Source organism: Apus apus, chromosome 1, assembly GCF_020740795.1.
Source record: "Apus apus isolate bApuApu2 chromosome 1, bApuApu2.pri.cur, whole genome shotgun sequence".
In the NCBI taxonomy this organism is placed as follows: domain Eukaryota; kingdom Metazoa; phylum Chordata; class Aves; order Apodiformes; family Apodidae; genus Apus; species Apus apus.
In genome coordinates this window covers 160,705,951-160,721,969 of record NC_067282.1, presented here as the reverse complement: position 1 = coordinate 160,721,969, position 16,019 = coordinate 160,705,951, and the positions used below count along the sequence as shown (strand labels likewise).

The following is a 16,019-nucleotide window of genomic DNA, read 5'->3' as shown; positions in this document are numbered from 1 at the left end:
GGGAAGCTTTTCACATAAAATAGAAAAGAAGAAGTATGGATGTGATGAGACAGTATGACCATGGCTGCCTCTTAGAAGGGCAGAAATGACTGGCAAGTGAATGTGTGCTGTTACTCCGAACATAGTGTACTAGTTGAGCTCAAAAATGCATGCAGTGAGCACCCAGCTACTTTCACTGCAGTGGCTTTTTCCACATGGCACTTCTCTAATTTAGAGCTGATACTTTCTCCCCCATGGCCAGACCCTTGCTGCTTCATTGTTGACTTCCTAAGGCATGGCTGAAGTTGCAAGCAAGGCTGTCCTGGAAGCAATTTGGCCCTTTTCACTAGTGGGTTTATTAAAATAACACTGCTCTTGCCCTTCTGGCTGAAGTGACTATTAGTCATCATCTCTCCAAGCCTGTCCATGGTGTGGGCATGTGCTGATCAAACAGCTTAACTATGACCCGAGACTAAAAATGTGGGACCACGCAGCACAATTACCAAGGTACAAATGTGCTTTTGGGGGGGTTCATGGTGTGGGCGATTCCATATTGAAAAAAAAAATTGTTAGTTGTATTTGATTTAAATTGATTTTATTTAATTTTATTTATACGGCCACAGTTACTATTAGATGTGTACCTTTTTAAGGCTTCTCTGCTGAACTTGTCAGATGCAGTTGTGGTCTTATCTTTGAGAGCCTCTGGTCAGCTGAAGTTAGTTTGTGATGCTTCATTGACTTCACTGTTTTTGTAGGCCTGTTCCAATTCATTCTGACTGAATATCTGGTTCATAAATTGTAGTGTTGTTATCCACTCCTCCTTGATCAAGTGACAAGGGTTTTGTTTATTTTTCCTCCCTGCCCCAAGATAAGAAGCAACATGGGTAACTGAGCTGTCTGTCTCTGAGGCTAGCATCAACAGCACTGACCAGTTTGACTCAGAAACCTGACTCACAAAAATTAGTTTTTGGAAAAGTAAATGCAGCCCCTCCTCTCTCTCATCAGGGCTGGGTAATTGTCTTGAGAACAATAAATTTTCTCTCAGCAATGCTATTTCAAAGTCCTTTGGATAAGAAAATAGATAATTCAGTTAAGCCTTAGGTCCCTTCAGCAAACCTTAGCATTTCTGCCTCTTGGCGATTGTTCAAGATGGTTTTGAAACATTAAAGTCATTAGAGCTAATAGCTTCCATTCTGCATTATCTTCAAGGAGGACTAACAGAAGAAAATGCACTACCTTCTTGTCACTACCTTAATCAAGAATTAATCATTCAAATGATAAACAGTGACTGGAACCTACTTGAATGAAGTGCTTTCTTTGTTGATCAGATACAGCTCTAAATAACATTGGCTGTTTGTAAGATACTAAGAAAAATATCCCACCTACCTAAAATTGCATTAAAAAAATATTAATAGTGACCTATTTCAAATGCATATTTTAAAACTCTGAGCTCAGACTTGCAAGCTTTTTTCAGGAATAATTGTTTCCAGAGCAGAAATAACAGGTCTGTATATTACCAGGATCAAAATTCGGATATCTATGAAAAGCTGTGGATATAAAATAACTACTACCAAAGTGTTAAAATAAATCACTCTTCATAGAAGTATAAATTGTAGTAAAATATTACATAAAATGTTTATACTTGTATATATATAAAATCAAGTATGTTTAGAGTGCTTAAACATAGATTATTAGCAGCCAAAAGACTGTGTTGACTGAGGCATTGCCTCTATTTTCAGGTAGTAATACAACTATAAATATTAAGGTGAATAGGAATGAACTTTAAAAAAAATACTTTAGAATGTTTCTTTTTAGCTCATAAAAATGAGGAAAATTAACTGAGTTCTTGTGACATTAGCTATATTTCTATTATGTACTAGTAGAAAAGATCAATAGAATTTTCCTCTGCCTAAGTTCCCTTTTATCAATTGGATAACATGGCAGCCTTGTATTGAACCACCAGTTTAAATATATCATTCTCATGGGCACATTTAGTAATAGGACTGCTGTAGGTTATTTTCAGGCTACAATGTGCTATGCAGCAGTAAAGGCAGTTTGGTTTAGGACAGAAGTAGATTAAAAGGTATAAAAATATTTTTTACATGACAGCAGGCCAAACATTGGCAGTTTTGTTCTAAGCAGATTCAGTGAGAGCTGCACATGTTTAATAATTACTAAAACTGACACCTAGGTTACTAAAGATGCCTTGGATTACTACAAAGGATTTAAAAATGAATCCCCTTAAAAGGCTTTTAGATCTATTTAATGTTAGATTTAATTATATATTTTTTTTAATCTTCTGTGAAAAAGAAAAAACATCTCAGCTTGATGTTAAAAACAACCAGGTGCTTTTCACTGTTCCAGCCAGTTCTGGAGCCTTTCACGTTCAGGCCCCCAGGCCCCAGCAGTGGTTTTTGAACTGTGAGCCATATGCTGAGAAGGGTCTACTAGGGTGTCAGAAAGTGCCCACAGCTTGTCTGTTGGACTATAGTTAGTAGATATATGAGATTTTGCTGGCATATCTCATCTAAACTATGTTCCTACTTAGAAAGGTTGAACCAGATGATCTCTGAGGTCCTTCCAACCTGGTGTTCCATGATTCTATGACAGAATCACAGACTGATATAATCACCTTGGTTGGAAAAGACCTTAAAGATCGCTGAATCCAACCATCAACCTAACACTGACAAGTACTTAACTAAACCATATCCTTAAGTACTATGTCTATAGACTGTTAAATACCTCCAAGAATGGTGACTCCACCACTGCCCTGGGCAGCGTATTCCAAAGCCTGATAATCCTTTCAGTGAAGAAATTCTTCCTTACATCCGATCTAAACCTCCCCTGGCACAACTTGAGGCCATTACCTGTTCTCCTATGGCTTGTAGCTTCATTCAACAGATCCCCACCTCTTTACAACCTCCTTTAAGGTAGTTGCAGAGAGCGATAAGGTCTCCTCTCAGCCTCCTTCTCTCTAGGCTAAACAACCCTAGCTCCCTCAGCCACTTTTAAGACATATGTTCAAAACCCTTCATCAGCTTCATTGCCCTTCTTTACAGGAAGATGTCCCTGGCAGCATATGTAACGCTCTTTAAAAATGTTAAGTGCTAGTGATTATCCACTGGTCTAAAGAATCTGAGAACCACTGTCACAGAGCATTTGGGAAGTTTTTGGCTGTATAGATTGAGAACACCTATTTACTTACTGTCACTGAATCCATATCTACAATAATAGTTGCTTTACAAGTGGCTGCAGAAGGACTTATAATGGCACCGGTGTGTGGGAGGTTTAAACCAAGTTCAGCTAGAATCACCTCTCCCCTTTGGCTGGTCTGGACTAAGAATGGTAGAGGAGAGACTTTTGTTCGATGATGAGTATGACCTAAGTCTCTGCTGCATGACAGGGAAAATGCAGGGGTGAACCAATCAAGGATTCAGTCACATCACAGTGACTCAGAAACAGCTGAAGTAAACATTTGGGATCTTTTAGAGATGCTTTTTTAGGGTTTGTCCAGCCCTGTGCCAAAGTGCTGAGCCACACTCTTCCACCCGCTTCGTTCCTTTGCATAGCTCCCTTTGTCTCTTTTTCTTTTATGTACTCTCTACTTTACTTTTCCTTCAATTTAGCATTTTTTCCCAAGTAACACCTTTCCCACACTTCCCGTCAAACAAACCAACTCAAAACAAACCCCTGGAACATGTAATGGAACTAATGCATCAGATGATGAATTTGCACCATTTGTAAGGTTGCTGTGTGGTATTCCGCCCCTTGCCACTAGGGTGGGATTCATTTGTCCTCACATGGGCTTCTAAAAGTCACATCTAGACCTGTACAATAACCAAAGTCTCCTTTTATAGTCAATGGTGAGAAGCTGCAGCCTCCAGAAGGCAATATATGTCATCCTACGTTTAACGTTTAGGATAATTCGGTAGTTGTCTCTATTTCTCCTTTAATTCTGAAGGTAAACAAAAGTGAACAGTTTACACTTGAAAGTCTATCTCTCAGAAGGTTAACAGTGGGTATGTGGGATCACCTTCTCTTTCAGACTGCGCAATTTTCTGGATTCTCTTAATCTACCGGCCATTACTTTTAAGCGGTCTGGAGAACATATGCCAAGAAGCCAACAGGAGAAAAAGACACTAGGAGAACCAGGTTTTAAAGCAATTATTTGCTAGTGACGTTTAATGAATGCAAGTGTTTAAATTAGTGCAACTTTTGCTAACAACTTTTAGTAATTAAAACATGTAATTGAGGTGAATAATCCTTAAATGATGTGTTCTTAAGTAATGATGTGAGTGAAGGATGTCTGATTCTATTGGAACTATCTGTAAGGAAAGGGACACTGCCATATATAAGGCTTACAGGACATGGCCCTTGGCTTGAATTCCACCACGCTGGTTGGTTGTGGTCCTGATAGACTCAGCTGAGAGTCAACTCTCTTGGGATTATATAATTTCTTACTAGAACAGTCAGACATAGGAAGCAAATGAGTGTGTCCTCCACGCTGGATATAGAGCATGGAGTTTCTGAAGAGTAAGACGTGAGGTGCAGTGTTGAATTGCCAGCACTATTTTGAAAATGCCTAGTTTGAAAATGACACTGAGATTTGTGTGACACTGAGACATAAGCTTTGATCTTTCTAATCACTATACATTTGTCTATGTTGCAGCTTTCTGTGGTTCTTCTGGAGTCTGTGGTGCTCTGCTGAAGTACAGGCAAATGTTAGCATTCAGTAGTGTTGAGAAGACCCTTGAGAAATACAGTGTTGGTGTGTGTAAATAAATACAAAAATGTACGTAAAAAGAACTTGCCTTAGAAGGAAACAGCACTCTAAAATTGCCTAGCTAAAACTCTACACCAATATTATTTTTAGCAAAAAAATTTAAACATTTCAAAATTATAAACCAATGTAAAATATCCATAAATTCTGTTTGAATTAGAAAATCTAGCTTATTACCTTGTACAAAATTGCTCCTTTCTTTATTACCGATCTTTTCCTCATGCACATTCCCATCCATTTTAATTTTGCTGGGAAGAAAAACAAAAATATCCCTTTTAGAAAAAGATATGAGGTCTGATAATTTTATATGAGAACCATGCAAAAGTGTGCTCTTCCTTTAAAAAGGAATCAGAACTCTTGTGGAAAACAATAAATGTTAACCACAAGAAATGAAACCAGAAAGAGTTAATGAAGACTTCTAAAGCCATAAGATAGTGTTGTACAGATAAGTTCTTCCCCCTATCTTATCCTTATTTCTAAATTAGATAAAAAAGGTACATGAACATTAAATTGGCAGACAAGTAAAGCTAAGATAAAGTACCTTTCTTAAACCCATAATGCCAGGAAATTCAGAGATTAAGCTAAAACATTAGTCTCATCCCATATTGCAGGACTTTTCTTATGTTGGTTTTCCCATTGTTGGCATAAGACCGAGACAGATAACTTTTTGCTTTCCCTCAAAATTTTTTGTTCTGAGATTGAGAGGTAGGTTTTTTAAATAGCTTGCTAGAATGTTTCTGTTTTCTCCTTCCATGTGTTTCACACATTGGAATGTATTCTTATTTTATTTTCACTTTTATTGTTGACAAAAGTAAATAAAATAATATGAAAGAAAGCAATGAATATAATACATTTCTCATACCTGTATTAGATAAGAGGGGTTTATTATTCTGTTGCAAGCTCCAAGCAGAAACATATATGTAGATTAAGCTAAACTTGTACATGTCTTTGCACATTTAGGACATAAATTGATTAAAGGAGCTCATGAAAATATATTGCTTGCATTGTACCAGGGAATTTCTGTGTCTCTCAGTATTGTCATTGTTTCCCATCTGCAATATTAAAAATCACATGCCAGAACTCCAGTCTGTTTCTTTGAAATTTTAAACATGTGCATTTATTTTCCATTGGTATGTGAATAAGGAATGTTTTTTTCTTAATCTATTTCAATTTTATTGCACTCCTGAAATACACCAAAGAAGTATCTGATCTGAAGCCTCATAGTGTGTGTCATCTCCAGCAGGGTTACAGGATCAGTAAGTATTTTTAAAACAGAAGTCACTGAGCTGGTCCAATTTCTTTCATAGTTCAACTTTTCCCAGTTTTTACCTGTGGCCCACTGTGTGGAAAGGACGAACGACTTTCCTGAGCATTTACCTCAGTGGTAGGAGGGAGGAAGGAAGGGAGAAAAGGATGAAAGGAGGAAGGGAGGGAGGAAGAAAATGAATCAAGTCCTGATTCCACATATGCCTACTCAGCTACCACTTTTGTATATGTTGCTTATTATATCAGGAAGACATCTATTAATTCCTCAGAGTAAGGGGTAATACATCTCAAGCATGAGCCTCTGAGTCATAGTATCTTGGATATTCATTCATGGACTGGTGAAATCTAGCCATCTCCTGTATTTTGGGATTGTCTTTGAAGGCACTATGTCAGTGTACAGGAATTAAAAACTAATTGAGCACAAAAATACAAATAATTAGTCATATAAAATGCATTCACTTGTATTTCAAATCTAGTCTGTATTTTAAACTGTCAGTGAAATAAGATGTAATAAACCCAAATCTATCAAATTATGTTTCAAAGATTTTTATTTTTTTTTAGTGTTTAAGACAGGTAGTGCATTTTTTATGCCATAAGCAAATTTTACACTAATAGCATGGTCTGTTTCCGCTTCACTTTAGTCACATGAGTTATTTTTTGTTTTATTTTGTTTTTAAAGTTGACTCATGAGGTTTCTCTGTGCTTCTTATACAATACTTCTTCCTTCCTGATAATGCTTATTTGTTCTCTATTTTTGGATTGCTTTTCCATTGTTATCTCTATGTTATGTACATTTAGCTGATGACTGCAGGATCTGTTTAATTAACCCAACTGTTACAGAATAGTTGCCATATTTGCTATATATTACATGTCTTTGGAGAAATCATTTTTAGTATTTGGTGCTTTAATTTTATTATTCTTCAATGTTCCTGTACTATAATACATTCTATGCATTAATTATGATTTACTTGATTACAAAGCCAAAAATAAGTTTAAATATAATCAGACTGCCCTGAAGATGAAGAAGTTTCACATTATCAAAATAAAATGCAAGAAGGAGTTAAAGGTGATATTTGTGTAAACTGCAGAAGATACATCGAAGGCTCATGAGAATTCATATGAGCTAAAATAATGTTCCTGTACATTGCTAAGACCATATGCTAACTTTTTATTGTCATTAAAATGAGAACAGCTTTCTAATGGGTTATCAACACAACAACTTAAAGAAGAACTCATTCACTAAGCACCAGATAATAACAGTTTAGTAAGTAAATAAATTAAGAAGTATTAACCCAGAAGGAGCATGGCAGTGTTAAGCTTCTAAGAATCTAAAGCATAACTGGAGGAAGGACATCCACATTTTATTCTTGTCTTCCCTGATATTTGGTTTTGTTCACAGGCAATCTTTATCCTGACAATGAGTTGAATATTGCTTTAAGAAGGAAATGATATAGTGAAAGAAAATATGTACCAACAGTGTATAAGGCCAGTTTGTTCTCTAAATTTTAACATTCTGTTTTCCTTAATGAAGTATAAAATCTTTATTTTTAAAGATAAAATCTAAACTACAGAGAGATATTTGTTTTCCTTTGTTACACTCTAAGTTTCATATATTGTGCACTCATGAAATTTTATTTTACAAGATAATAACAGGGATATAATTTTATTAATATAGTGTGGTATAATTGCTTTTCCCAGTTTAATGATAGTATTACCTTGCAATTAAACAATTTGCTTTACCCATACAAAAGATTTCCATGATATATTATATTGTTTTATTTTTGTCCACAGAATTGCTGCCTTCTCATCGCACTCTCATCCTCTTATTTAATGCACATTTAAGTGTTCTCCTGAACTCTGGATTATTAATGTCAGGCTCACAAGGTTCAAAATATTTGATTTGTAGAGTGATGTCCTTTGGAAATGGAAAACACAGGAGAAAAAGTAGTGTTGCCTCTGAAGACTTAAATGGGTTATAAATTGTCTTTCATAGCTAGTATGAACCTATGAGGGTTATGAGTCTGCAGGATAATGATGAGGGCCTTTAAAGGAGGATAATTCAAGTTTCCATTTTTAATGGATGGTTGTCTTCCTTTAATCATACCCAACTTATTTTCTAACAAGTTATGTGGTCTTTTACTACTGATGTATGTAGTCTCTCACTACTAAGTGATGTAGTCTTTCAAGATTTCTGCCTGGAGTGCAGCACCTGCTCATCAAATCTGTATAATGGCTTGAAGTGCTGTGGAACAACTGAGTTTTTACATCAGCATTACAGTCTATCTGACAGAAACCACTCCATATTTTGAGTTATTCAGAGACTTTCTCTCCTGAATTGTTGCTGGAGCTGCTTTATCTATGAAACACCTTTCCCTCATGTAACAGTTTGAAAATCCTTTGAGCGTATTCCCCTTAGGAGATGGGACTCACATCCAGCGTAGCGGCAGTGTTCATCAGCACTTACAAAAAAACACTAAAGTGCACTCAGGAGATGCTTTTCTAAAAATTATCTTACAGATTGTTTATGCTATGGGGAAACTAGTGGTAGGGACAAATAATGCCAGGATTGACAAAGCATGAAACTTAGTCTTAGAAATGTAAACCAAATATCTATCTGAGACATATGAGGGGAACACAGGAGATTCTGCTTTGGTCTTACCTCTTCTGTGAATGTCCTCTGTTAAAGGTGAGAAGGAAAACTTGCCTGTGTGTCTATTTGACCATGCCATTTAGTTTTCTTTACAAATTCATGACTCTTTTACTTGTACCTATTCGTATTTGTAGTTCTTCAGCAGCTGACAAGCAGTAACCAACACACACACATGACAGCATAGCTAACCTGCTGAAATCCTGGAGAATGGCTCATCCAGGTTCTTAACTAAGTTTTTCTGCATCTTATTCAGTTTTTACATCCAGTACTCCATATTACATCCAGATTTTGATAATGTAAGGCACCACTTCAGCCAAATGGCCTCTATGAGTAAGGCAGAAACATTTTTTTATTTTGTAGGGTAGTTAATTAGACATCCACACTGTCACTCCCACACTGAAATTAATCTCCATATGTTCAGTTATCATAGGAAAAAAATAAATGAAAGAAGAAGCTGAAAGGAAAACTCATAACGACATCTCTGCAATGTTTTTTTCAGACACCTAAATTTCTGTCAGTATATTGGGAATTCATAACCTCATTATAACAAGCTTAACTAATCAATACACTTTATAATTTCCACACAAACAATGTCCCTCTCTCTTTTTATTATATATTTAAAATAGATTTTAAAAAAAAAGAAGTCTCACTCATGAGATTTTAGTACTTTTATTATATGCAGTTTAAGGCTGTTACTATTTGTCTGTGAAATACTACTTCTGATTTAAATAGCAGACTTCAAGTTACTTGTTTTGTTATAGATTGTCTTGTGTTAATTTAATTTCCTGTTTAATTTCCTTACTAATCTGAAAAAAAAAAAATAATCACATACTTTCTCAGTAATTTTTCTGAATTGTCAAAGTTCCAAGCATTCTTGTTGGAAACCCTTTGAGATCACTTTTTAAATTGTCTTGTGTGATGGGTGGTCTCAGGTAAAAAAAGAAATACAGAAAGCACATCTGAACTAGGGACGTACTTTAACGTGGCAAGTTAAGAACTTGCAGCTAGTGACATGTAGAAATACATCCCTGGCTTGATACAATTTTTGCCTCTATGTGACATTCCTGTGTTTTAAAGCATTAAAAATGTTGCCAGTCAAAGTCTCCACCCTTGCCCCAGCATTTCAGTGTCACAAGGTGTAGTCTGACTGGTCAGTACATATGAAGGGAAAGACTTTACAGCATAGGCATCAATCTTTCATGCAGGTCTGCACAGCTAGCAAGGGACAGACTTGTCCCCTCATTTAGGCTAGTTTTGGAAGTGCTATGACAAATGCATCCTAACCCTCTGCCAAGGCTGTTGAACCCCGTCAGCACCATCATTCTTTGCTGTACAGCATTCTAAGGCATAGCAGGTACTTGAAACCTATAGTCTAAGAAATTATCAACCTGCAGGATTTTATAGCCTCAGTAAACAAAATCAGATGGAGGAAAGGGTTCAAGTCTGTATGTAAAGGTCTGATTGATAAGCCTTATACTAGTTCTGTAACCTTCCTGTTTTTAAGTATCCACTTTTAAATTCTGCATTTTCTTGAATCTTAGGATCTCATTGCTTACTTGGTTGGATGTTTTCTTCCAGCCACTGCCTACTTGCTTTTCAAATTCCAACTGGTTTATTCTCCATGTATTGCTTTAGAACAATTTTATTATTATAATTATTTTTATAATTTGAAGATTGGAGGAGGGTATAGCAGCTTAACCAGCTATATTCAGAAGCAGAAGGCCTCTCTCCCTTCCTTTCTTCTTTTTTCCCTTCTCTTCTTCTCTGTCCATAGAACCACTGAGGAATTCAGTGAGACTTCTGAATTGATTGTAACTATAGAACTAGATCTTAAAATAATTGTTTTCCCATGTAAGGGCAAATAAAACAGGAGTTTAGTGAGGAAATTGCCATGGAAACAATAGTTCAGTGACAATGAAAAATATTTCTCAACACAATGTTCTAAAAATAACTTCACAAATAACTTTATAAAAATGGGACAAATTTTATTGATGTATGGCAGGCAAAAGCATTGTCTTTTTCATCAGCAGGATAATACAGCTAAGTCCGAGTTCTGCATCTGTAATTCTTGAATAGAACACCTTTGCATTTGCAAACCTGCTTTTAAAACCCTGTTCTGAAGTTAAGTATTCTTAGTCATCTAGATACAGGGTTTACAAAGGAAAGTAGGCTACATCATGTGCTCAGTCAGTTGCCGTTTCACAGAATCACAGAACTGTCATGGTTGGAAAAGACCTCTAAGATCACCGAGTCCAAATTATTCTTCATTGTTGCTATTTCACAGCAATACTAAGATCAATTCTCTGGGAAAAGAGCAAGAAGCTTGGATCTTCACATTCTTCACATTGCTATAAAGCTGTGTCTTCTTTTACCTTTTCTACAATTTTTAAAGAAAGAAAGGTTGATTGGCAGTTCCTCTACAAAGTACAATAGAGCAGTAAAACTGGATAAGCAGTGCTCCTTTGTGAGCACTGTCACTGTGCTATATATGCCGCTGCTTCCTCTATCATCAGGCTTCTGAAATTCCCTTTGGGATCTGTTTTATCCCAGTACCTCCAGTAGTCATTTATGTTCTTGGGGATTTTTTCTGCATTTAGTTTTCAAGTAGAGATACATCTGATATATACAGATCTGTCTGACACAGACATGTCTGTGATGATTTGGATGTTTACCTATACATAGTTGTTTGGTACTGGTTGATGTTATAAGGTACCCCCAAGTCCACTGCAGACTGCAACTTTGTTTTGCCTGTAATGGCTGTATGGCCATACTTCATTTTCTTATGGTGTTTCAGTTTTTCAGTGAACTGAAGTTCCAGTCAAATTATATATAGAGGTTTGTTTGTTTAGCTAATTGAAACATTGTAGTCATAGGAGGACTTCGTTTCTACGAAATAAAACAAAACTGTACAGATCACTTGGTCAACAGATTTGTCCAGAAGGCTTTTGTGATTATCTTATGGATCTTGTCTGACAGACAGACTGGAAGGTTTAGAACAGAAGGAGGTGAAGTAAATATATATACTTTTCAATTTTGACAGCCTACTTAAGGACAAATCGTCTGCAAGAGATGGCTGAAGGAAGAGGAAATATTCCTGTCTTCTTGCTGACTGTCAGGCCCTCAGGGCTTTCAAGATGAATGGGCTTAGAAGTCTTGTGTTTAGATCTACTACTTATAGCCTCTGACTATCTTTGTTTTCTCCTTTGAGTAAATGAAGCTGTATGCCTGAACAGGTCATGCAGAAGTGCAGTTGCTCATAATTATTGTATGGTGTTTGGTTCTTTTTGTTTTGGTTTGGTTTCTGTTTGGTTGGTGTGTTTTTTTTTTTTATAAAATATATGTGTAAATTATGGTGGTTCTTGAAGCTGCATCCTATGGAGACATTGCTGGATTGTGAGTTTGGCTTTTAGGAGAAAGGTTAGATAGTTGGTCTGCATTTTCAAAATGAGAAGTAGCACTTAGATTCTGCCCAGATGGCGGAGGTCTGAACGTGTCAGTAACTGAGTCTCCTCAGTTATGTGAGTGTCCAGAACTGGCTGCTTTATTAGGTGTTACAATGGTGATCAATACAGGCTATGCTCTTCGGATATCTTCCCTGCCAAGTACCTGCTCTTCTATGTCTGTTTGTGAACCACCCTCAAGAAGTATGTTAGCAGCTTAAGTGCCCCAAGAGATGGTTTACAGGAGGTCAGGTAAACTACCACAACTAAAATGCATAAACATTTAAACATGAAAAAAAGCCTTTAGGGAGTCAAGGCCAATACATCAAGGCTGTGTAGACTCCTCTAGTCATACAATGGTAATGCAAATCTCTTTTGAGCATGAAATTCTGTAAAAAAATAGTATGATATGTAAAATGGGACATACAGCGACAAAATTATGACAGCTTTGTCACATTGATAAATTGAATGCTAATGATTAGTGTATTTTTCTTCAATGTTTTGTCCACCTATGTAGCAATACTTTACTTTTAGATCAGTGCAGCTCAAAGTTGAGTATCTGTGAAACATTTGTGTAGTGGTGGGAAAGAAAAAGCCTAAAAATTTGGAGCTTGAAGAAGAAAGTTGAGGCAGAACTCCCAAATGAAGGTTTAACTGAAAGAACAGATTGGAGGGGGAGGACATTTACAACTTTGAGGCAGAACGAACACAATAGCTGAAATCACTGAGTAGGGTGAGGACAGAAGTGCAAAGAAAGTTAAACCTGACTTAAATGAAATTCCTAGGTTAGGCGAAGACATAATGAAGTCTTTTTGGCCATTCTGCACAGGGTTTTATGCCTGAGAAGCGTAGGCCCAGAACCTACCCACCTTAACTATCAAAAATGCCTTTAGTCTACTAGTGGTCTTTGCTGGAAGCTCAAATTTGTTTCATAACTAGTCTTAATATGCATGTTTTATTAAGTAAGCATGTTTTAATTAGACACCTGAGTGCTTATTTTATTTGTTGTTAGAAGTTTTGTGGCAATCTCATTAATGATCATGCTTAAAAATACTTGCTTTGAGTAGACAGTCCTCTCTGCACAGTGGATTTAATAAATACCCAGAGCTTCAGCATTTGCAGTCAAAACTCCTTTTAAGTGGATTTTGGAATGTCAGATTGAACATACCCTCCTGCCTGTGATCCAGAGCAGTCACCCATGCAAAAGGCTTTCAGCTTCTATTATTTGGGGCTCCTGGCTTCCCTGGCAATATAGGTCTTGCACAGTCAATTTAAGCTGACTGTCAATGAGCAGTTTTCTTTGCTACTTGTTCATCATACTGGTAAAAACATTAGAATAATACATAGGCAGGAACTTGAAAACTTTCAACTTAAGAAACTGTTACACTACATTATGTGACATATTAAACAGTAGAATGACAGACTTGAAATGGGCTTGTAGTAATGAGTATCTTATGCAGTAATTATTTTAACTAAATCCCTTTCTTTGCATTACCTGAGCCTAGATCCAGAAAAGCATATACCTCCATGTGCCTTTTACTGATAGTTCATTTGACACTGATACTGTCCTCCAGTCAAGACCTAGTAGCCATTTACATTGCACATAAGCTTTACTCTAGCAGATTTTAGCTTGCTCCTGGAAGATCTGAACATCCTCCAAAGAGACTCTTCTGATGAAAAATGAGAAACAAAAGTCATTGTGTAGAAACACAGTGTTCACCTAAGTAAGGCGACATCCAATGTGCCAGCAGCTCCAGTGGGTACTTGAACATCTGTTGTGACCTTCCTCCCAGGCTGATAAGCTTGGGCTTCTTCAGTTCCCTTCTGCTTGGGCTGCTTCAGTTCTTAAATTCTTCCTATGTTTGCTCTCCATAAGTGGAACTGACTTTCTTCTATTCCTGTAATGAGAAGAGGAAAAGATTTCTTGAGGAGAGGAAAGGTTTTTTATTTGTTTGTTTGTTCATTTGTTTTTTCTTTTTTCTTTTTTTCCTTCTTTCTGTTAAAGCATTCTGGTCTATTTCTCCTGTTTGGGATAGACTGGTCATTTCCATGTTGTTGACACAAATAGATTGGTAGTCGTTTCATTAAAAAAACAAAATAAACTTGAGAGAAGACCCAGTTTCATCCAAAGGAAAGGACAGCAGGCTCTGTTAACTGTTTTCCAACTTGGCAGCAGATGTTGCTTGAGGGAGACAGATCAAACATTTCTAGAAATATAAATCTTATCAGCCCAGGAAAATTCCGCAAACCTGTCCCAGTGCTGCTAACAGTTGGTTTACTCCTCAGGTGCTGTCAGTGTTTAAAGCCTTGGGGTAAATAAAGATGCCAGCATTTTCAACATTGTTATCTATTTAGAGCAAGCCTAATCAACACTGTTCAGAATGTTAGAGGCTGTCTGTGCCCTGTGTATTCTATGACTCCCAACTTTACTGATAATAGGGTAGAATAATCAGTCAAGATTTCAAGTGTTGCCGTGCTTTAGAGGCTTATCATTTTTTTACTGAAGCCTGCTCTCAGAACACAGTGTCCATTCTGCTTCCACTGGTCTGGCCACATTTTGTGAGCTGTCTTTTTAGCCTGGAGGTGTAGAAATACATTTTAGCTGCTCCCTAAAAGCTGGGACGATGGTGAGAAGTACAAGATATTCTGCAGGAATGCAGGAGTTGTCATGTGGTAGGCCTTGAAGAAAACCTGCTTGTAATCTTAGTTTAGGCAGGAGGCAGCTAGTTGAGAATAGGCATTAATTGTCATCAATGATGTAATGCAAATATTCTGTTATAAATTGATTAGATATGATTTTTTTTTTTTTAGTTAAAAGCTAGTAAGTTAACTTTTTGTCCTAACCTTATTAAGCTAGATAGTGATCCAGACTACATCAGTGCAGTTTTTGGACTTCAGTTGGGTCAGAACACACTATCAAAATATTAAAATGCATATGACTATATTAAAACTTTTTATTTGTGTTTGTTGGGTCAAATTCTTAGCTTCTCTGACATAAAACAGATTCTGATCTTGTGAAGGCTCATATATGATTCTTTGCAGTATAAATCACATAAGTTTTTCAATATGCATTGTACTGCAGAGTAGAAATCATCTTTTTGAGAGTAAGGAATTGGAAAAAAAGGTTGATAAAAAGCACAACTAGAAAACTTCACAATGCCTTTTATTGTGCTTTACATTACATTAAAATATATCTGAACATAGTGTGTTAAGTCTGGAAAGCTTGATGAAGGCCCTTGGCTGTTTTGGTGACACCTCAACTGTCTGCTTTGCTCTGTTTGCTTTGTTTTTGTATTGCCTTTACTGAATACTTCCTATTTTAAAGTGTTCACATATTTATCAATGTTGTTTTAAGCTTTAGTTTCCTTTAAATTATTTTAATGCATTTCAAAATATATTTTGTTATAGAATTATTACAGTGTAAACTTTAAAGCCTTGATTTGATTTGATTCTTGCTTGCTAAGTGAGATTCTTGAGGAGACTCTCAGCTCTTTTCAACAGGCATTTTCAAGTTTTAGAATAACATTCCTAAAAATGGAGATTTTGTCTACACAGAAATTGTTTGTCACTGACCTTTTGTGTTACTACTCTGCCAAGTTCAAAGTACTGTAGATTTGTCTTTTTTTTTTTCCTTTTTTTTTTTTTCTGCAAGTTTTATTTGTTGCTAAGTTCCCACCACCGTATATGGTGTCATTATTTCCCGTATTCTATGTATTTTTGTATTCTGACTAGATTTAGTGGAATGATTGAAAACAGAAAGGTTCTAAGCATGCTTTGTGGGATACTAAAGCAGTATTTCATTTCTGGCAACATTTTGTAGGTATTATCTCAGCTGTATTCTGAAAATACTTAATATGGGTAGTAGGAAGGAAGAGGAGAAAGAGACAAATCTTGCTCTCCCTTA

General features: G+C 36.4%; 1 long non-coding RNA gene across 2 annotated transcripts in view; it reads right to left on the bottom strand.

Moving 5' to 3' along the window:
* Nucleotides 1–10,639: 10,639 nt before the first annotated feature.
* LOC127380231 (uncharacterized) overlaps nucleotides 10,640–16,019 on the bottom strand; it is a 45,242-nt gene continuing 39,862 nt past the window's right edge. For both annotated transcript variants that reach the window (XR_007888442.1, XR_007888443.1), the window contains one exon: nucleotides 10,640–14,013. This is a non-coding gene — a long non-coding RNA (uncharacterized LOC127380231). The remainder of the gene's footprint in view (nucleotides 14,014–16,019) is intronic.